Source organism: Pristiophorus japonicus, unplaced genomic scaffold (assembly GCF_044704955.1).
Source record: "Pristiophorus japonicus isolate sPriJap1 unplaced genomic scaffold, sPriJap1.hap1 HAP1_SCAFFOLD_372, whole genome shotgun sequence".
Lineage (NCBI taxonomy): Eukaryota > Metazoa > Chordata > Chondrichthyes > Pristiophoridae > Pristiophorus > Pristiophorus japonicus.
In genome coordinates, this window is record NW_027253566.1 from 41531 (window position 1) to 49836 (window position 8306).

Genomic DNA, 8306 nt, shown 5'->3' on the forward strand with positions numbered 1-8306 from the left:
CACACCTCACCGAAACACTCTGATATACCGCACAACCCTCATTGTAACACTGATATACCCCACAACCCTCACTGTAACACTGATATACCCCACAACTCTCACTGTAACACTGATATACCTTACACTCCCTCACTGTAACACTGATATACTCCACACTCCTCACTGCAAAACTGGAATACCACACATCCCTCACTGTAGCACTGATGTAATACACACCCCTCACTGTTACACTGTTATACCCCACACACCTCAATGTAACACTGATATACCCCACACCTTCCCTGTAACACTGATATACCTCACACCTCTCACTTTAACACTGATATACCCCACACACCTCACTGTAACACTGATATACCCCACACCCCTCACTGTAACACTGATATACCCCACACCCCTCACTGTTACACTGATATACCCCACACCCTTCAATGTAACACTGATATACCCCACATCTCTCACTGTATCACTGATATACCCCACACCCCTCACTGTAACAATGATATACCCCACACCCCTCACACTGACACTGATATACTCCACATTCCTGATAGTAACACTGGTATACCCCACACCACTCACAGTAACACTGATATGCTCCACACCCCTCACTCTGACACTGATCTACCCCACACCTCTCACTGTATTACTGATATAGCCCACACCCCTCACTGTAACACTGATACACCTCACACCCCTCACTGTAACAATGATATACCCCACACCCCTCACACTGACACTGATATACTCCACATTCCTGATTGTAACACTGGTATACCCCACACCACTCACTGTAACAGTGATATACCCCACACCCCTCACTGCAACACTGATATACCTCACATCTCTCACTGTATCACTGATATAGCCCACACCCCTCACTGTAACACTGATACACCTCACATCCCTCACTGTAACAATGATATACCCCACACCCCTCACACTGACACTGATATACTCCATACCCCTCACCTAAACACTCTGATATACCGCACAACCCTCACCGAAACACTGATATACCCCACAACCCTCACTGCAACACTGATATACACCACACCCCTCACTGTAACACCGATATTCCCCACACCCCTCACCGAAACACTGATATACCCCACATCCCTCACTGCATCACTGATATACAACACACACCCTCACTGTAACACCGATATTCCCCACACCCCTCACTGTAATACTGATATACCCCACACCCCCCACTGTAACACTGATATTCCCCACACCCTTTAATGCACAATGAGAAACCCCATACCCATCACTGTAACACTATTATACCCCACTCCCCTCAATGTAACACTAATATACTCCACACCCCTCCCTGTAACACTGATATACTCCGCACCCTCACTCTGACACTGATCTAACCCACACCTCTCACTTTAACACTGATATACCCCACACCCCTCACTGCAACACTGATATACCTCACATCTCTCACTGTATCACTGATATAGCCCACACCCCTCACTGTAACACTGATACACCTCACATCCCTCACTGTAACAATGATATACCCCACACCCCTCACACTGACACTGATATACTCCATACCCGTCACCGAAACACTCTGATATACCGCACAACCCTCACCGAAACACTGATATACCCCACAACCCTCACTATAACACCGATATATCCCACACCCCTCACTGTAACACTGGTATACTCCACACCCCTCACTGTAACACTGATTTACCGCACACCCCTCACTGTAAAACTGATATACCCCACACCCGTCACTGTAACACTGATATACCCCACACCCCTCACTGTAACACTGATATTCCCCACACCCCTCATTGTAATACTGATATACCACACACCCCTCAGTGTAACACTGATATACCGCACACCCCTCACTGTTACACTGATATACCGCACAACCTCACTGTAACACTGATATACCCCATACCCCTCATTGTAACACTGATATACGTCATACCCCTCACTGTAACGCTGATATACCCCACACCCCTCACTGTAACACTGATATAACCCAAACACCTCACTGTAACAGTGATATACCCCACACCCCTCACTGCAACACTGATATACCTCACATCTCTCACTGTATCACTGATATAGCCCACACCCCTCACTGTAACACTGATACACCTCACATCCCTCACTGTAACAATGATATACCCCACACCCCTCACACTGACACTGATATACTCCATACCCCTCACCGAAACACTCTGATATACCGCACAACCCTCACCGAAACACTGATATACCCCACAACCCTCACTGCAACACTGATATACACCACACCCCTCACTGTAACACCGATATTCCCCACACCCCTCACCGAAACACTGATATACCCCACATCCCTCACTGCATCACTGATATACAACACACACCCTCACTGTAACACCGATATTCCCCACACCCTTTAATGCACAATGAGAAACCCCATACCCATCACTGTAACACTGTTATACCCCACTCCCCTCAATGTAACACTGATATACTCCACACCCCTCCCTGTAACACTGATATACTCCGCACCCTCACTCTGACACTGATCTAACCCACACCTCTCACTGTAACACTGAAATACCCCACACCACTCACTGTAACACTAAGATAACCCACACCTCTCACTTTAACACTGATATACCCCACACCCCTCACTGCAACACTGATACACCTCACATCCCTCACTGTAACAATGATATACCCCACACCCCTCACACTGACACTGATATACTCCATACCCCTCACCGAAACACTCTGATATACCGCACAACCCTCACCGAAACACTGATATACCCCACAACCCTCACTGCAACACTGATATACACCACACCCCTCACTGTAACACCGATATTCCCCACACCCCTCACCGAAACACCGATATACCCCATATCCCTCACTGCATCACTGATATACAACACACACCCTCACTGTAACACCGATATTCCCCACACCCCTCACTGTAATACTGATATACCCCACACCCCCCACTGTAACTCTGATATTCCCCACACCCTTTAATGCACAATGAGAAACCCCATACCCATCACTGTAACACTGTTATACCCCACTCCCCTCAATGTAACACTGATATACTCCACACCCCTCCCTGTAACACTGATATACTCCGCACCCTCACTCTAACACTGATCTAACCCACACCTCTCACTTTAACACTGATATAGCCCACACCCCTCACTGTAACACTGATATACCCCACAGCCCTCATTGTAACACTGATATACCCCACACCTCTCACTTTAACACTGATATACCCCACACACCTCACTGTAACACTGATATACCCCACAACCCTCATTGTAACACTGATATACCCCACACCCCTCACTGTAACACTGATATACCCTACAACTCTCACTGTAACACTGATATACCCTACACCTCTCACTGTAACACTGATATACCCCACATCTCTCACTGTATCACTGATATAACCCACACCCCTCACTGTAGCAATGATATACCCCACACCCCTCACACTGACACTGATATACTCCACATTCCTGACTGTAACACTGTTATACCCCACATCCCTGACTGTAACACTGATATACCCCATACTACTCACAGTAACACTGATATACTCCACACCCCTCACTCTAACACTGATCTACCCCACACCTCTCACTGTAACACTGAAATACCCCACACCTCTCACTGTAACACTGAGATAACCCACACTTTACTGTAACACTGATATACGCCACACCCCTAACTGTAACATTGATATATCCCACACCCCTTACTGTAAGACTGATGTACTCCTTACTCCTCACTGTAACACTGATATACCCCACACCCTTCACTGTAACACTGATATTCTCCATACCCATCATTGTAACACTGATATAGACCACACCCCTCACTAGAACACTGATATGCCTCACACCCCTCACTGTAACACTGATATAACCCACACCCCTCAGTGTAACACTGATATACCCCACACAACTCACTGTAACACTGATGTACTTCACACCCTTCACTGTAACACTGATATAATCCACGCCACTTATTGTAATACTGATATACCTTACACCCCCTCACTGTAACACTGATATACTCCGCACCCCTCACTGTAATACTGATATACCCCACACCCCTCACTGTAGCACTGATGTACCCCACACCTCTCACTGTAACACTGATATACTCCGCACCCCTCACTGTGACACTGATATACCTCACACCCCTCACTCTAACACTGATATATCCCACACCCCTCACTGTAACACTGATATACCCCACACCCCTCAGTGCAACACTGATATACTCCACATCCCTCACTGTAACACTGATATTCCCCACATCTCTCACTGTATCACTGATATACCCCACACCCCTCACTGTAACACTGATATACCTCACATCCCTCACTGTAACACTGATATAACCCACACCCCTCACCCCTCACTGTAACACTGATATTGCCCACACCCCTCAGTGCTACACTGATATACTCCACATCCCTCACTGTAACACTGATATACCCCACATCTCTCACTGTATCACTGATATACCCCACACCCCTCACTGTAACACTGATATACCTCACATCCCTCACTGTAACACTGATATACCCCACACCCCTCACTGTAACACTGATACACCTCACATCCCTCACTGTAACAATGATATACCCCACACCCCTCACACTGACACTGATATACTCCATACCCCTCACCGAAACACTCTGATATACCGCACAACCCTCACCGAAACACTGATATACCCCACATCCCTCACTGCATCACTGATATACAACACACACCCTCACTGTAACACCGATATTCCCCACACCCCTCACTGTAATACTGATATACCCCACACCCCCCACTGTAACACTGATATTCCCCACACCCTTTAATGCACAATGAGAAACCCCATACCCATCACTGTAACACTGTTATACCCCACTCCCCTCAATGTAACACTGATATACTCCACACCCCTCCCTGTAACACTGATATACTCCGCACCCTCACTCTGACACTGATCTAACCCACACCTCTCACTGTAACACTGAAATACCCCACACCACTCACTGTAACACTAAGATAACTCACACCTCTCACTTTAACACTGATATAGCCCACACCCCTCACTGTAACACTGATATACCCCACACCTCTCACTTTAACACTGATATAGCCCACACCCCTCACTGTAACACTGATATACCCCACAGCCCTCATTGTAACACTGATATACCCCACACCTCTCACTTTAACACTGATATAGCCCACACACCTCACTGTAACACTGATATACCCCACAGCCCTCATTGTAACACTGATATACCCCACACCCCTCACTGTAACACTGATATACCCTACACCTCTCACTGTAACACTGATATACCCCACATCTCTCACTGTATCACTGATATAACCCACACCCCTCACTGTAACACTGATATACCCCACACCCCTCACTGTAACACTGATATACCTCACATCCCTCACTGTAGCAATGATATACCCCACACCCCTCACACTGACACTGATATACTCCACATTCCTGACTGTAACACTGTTATACCCCACATCCCTGACTGTAACACTGATATACCCCATACTACTCACAGTAACACTGATATACTCCACACCCCTCACTCTAACACTGATCTACCCCACAGCCCTCATTGTAACACTGATATACCCCACACCTCTCACTTTAACACTGATATAGCCCACACACCTCACTGTAACACTGATATACCCCACAGCCCTCATTGTAACACTGATATACCCCACACCCCTCACTGTAACACTGATATACCCTACACCTCTCACTGTAACACTGATATACCCCACATCTCTCACTGTATCACTGATATAACCCACACCCCTCACTGTAACACTGATATACCCCACACCCCTCACTGTAACACTGAAATACCCCACACCCCTCACTGTAACACTGATATACCCTACACCTCTCACTGTAACACTGATATACCCCACATCTCTCACTGTATCACTGATATAACCCACACCTCTCACTTTAACACTGATATAGCCCACACCCCTCACTGTAACACTGATATACTCTACACCCCTCACTGTAACACTGATATAACCCACACCCCTCAGTGTAACACTGATATACTCCACAACCCTCACTGTAACACTGATATACCCCACACCCTTCAATGTAACACTGATATACTCCACACCCTCCCTGTAACACTGATATACCCCACAGCTCTCACTGCAACACTGATATACCCCACATCTCTCACTGTATCACTGATATTACCCACACCCCTCACTGTAACACTGATATACCCCACACCCCTCACTGTAACACTGATATACCTCACATCCCTCACTGTAGCAATGATATACCCCACACCCCTCACACTGACACTGATATACTCCACATTCCTGACTGTAACACTGTTATACCCCACATCCCTGACTGTAACACTGATATACCCCATACTACTCACAGTAACACTGATATACTCCACACCCCTCACTCTAACACTGATCTACCCCACACCTCTCACTGTAACACTGAAATACCCCACACCTCTCACTGTAACACTGAGATAACCCACACTTTACTCTAACACTGATATACGCCACACCCCTAACTGTAACATTGATATATCCCACACCCCTTACTGTAAGACTGATGTACTCCGTACTCCTCACTGTGACACTGATATACCCCACACCCTTCACTGTAACACTGATATTCTCCATACCCATCATTGTAACACTGATATAGCCCACACCCCTCACTAGAACACTGATATGCCTCACACCCCTCACTGTAACACTGATATAACCCACACCCCTCAGTGTAACACTGATATACTCCACACAACTCACTGTAACACTGATGTACTTCACACCCTTCACTGTAACACTGATATAATCCACGCCACTTATTGTAATACTGATATACCTTACACCCCCTCACTGTAACACTGATATACTCCGCACCCCTCACTGTAACACTGATATACCCCACACCCCTCACTGTAGCACTGATGTACCCCACACCTCTCACTGTAACACTGATATACTCCACACCCCTCACTGTGACACTGATATACCTCACACCCCTCACTCTAACACTGATATATCCCACACCCCTCACTGTAACACTGATATACCCCACACCCCTCAGTGCAACACTGATATACTCCACATCCCTCACTGTAACACTGATATATCCCACATCTCTCACTGTATCACTGATATACCCCACACCCCTCACTGTAACACTGATATACCTCACATCCCTCACTGTAACACTGATATACCCCACACCCCTCACTGTAACACTGATATTGCCCACACCCCTCAGTGCAACACTGATATACTCCACATCCCTCACTGTAACACTGATGTAACCCATACCTCTCACTGTAACACTGATATACTCCGCACCCCTCACTGTAACACTGATATACCTCACACCCCTCACTCGAACACTGGTATACCCCACACCATTCACAATAACACTGATATACTCCACACCCCTCACTCTGACACTGATCTACCCCACACCCTTCACTGTAACACTGATATTCTCCATACCCATCATTGTAACACTGATATAGCCCACACCCCTCGCTAGAACACTGATATGCCTCACACCCCTCACTGTAACACTGATATAACCCACACCCCTCAGTGTAACACTGATATACCCCACACAATTCACTGTATACCTGATGTACTTCACACCCTTCACTATAACACTGATATAATCCACGCCACTTATTGTAATACTGATATACCTTACACCCCCTCACTGTAACACTGATATACTCCGCACCCCTCACTGTAACACTGATATACCCCACACCCCTCACTGTCGCACTGATGTACCCCACACCTCTCACTGTAACACTGATATACTCCGCACCCCTCACTGTGACACTGATATACCTCACACCCCTCACTCTAACACTGATATATCCCACACCCCTCACTGTAACACTGATATACCCCACACCCCTCAGTGCAACACTGATATACTCCACATCCCTCACTGTAACACTGATATATCCCACATCTCTCACTGTATCACTGATATACCCCACACCCCTCACTGTAACACTGATATACCTCACATCCCTCACTGTAACACTGATATACCCCACACCCCTCACTGTAACACTGATATTGCCCACACCCCTCAGTGCAACACTGATATACTCCACATCCCTCACTGTAACACTGATGTAACCCATACCTCTCACTGTAACACTGATATACTCCGCAGCCCTCACTGTAACACTGATATACCTCACACCCCTCACTCTA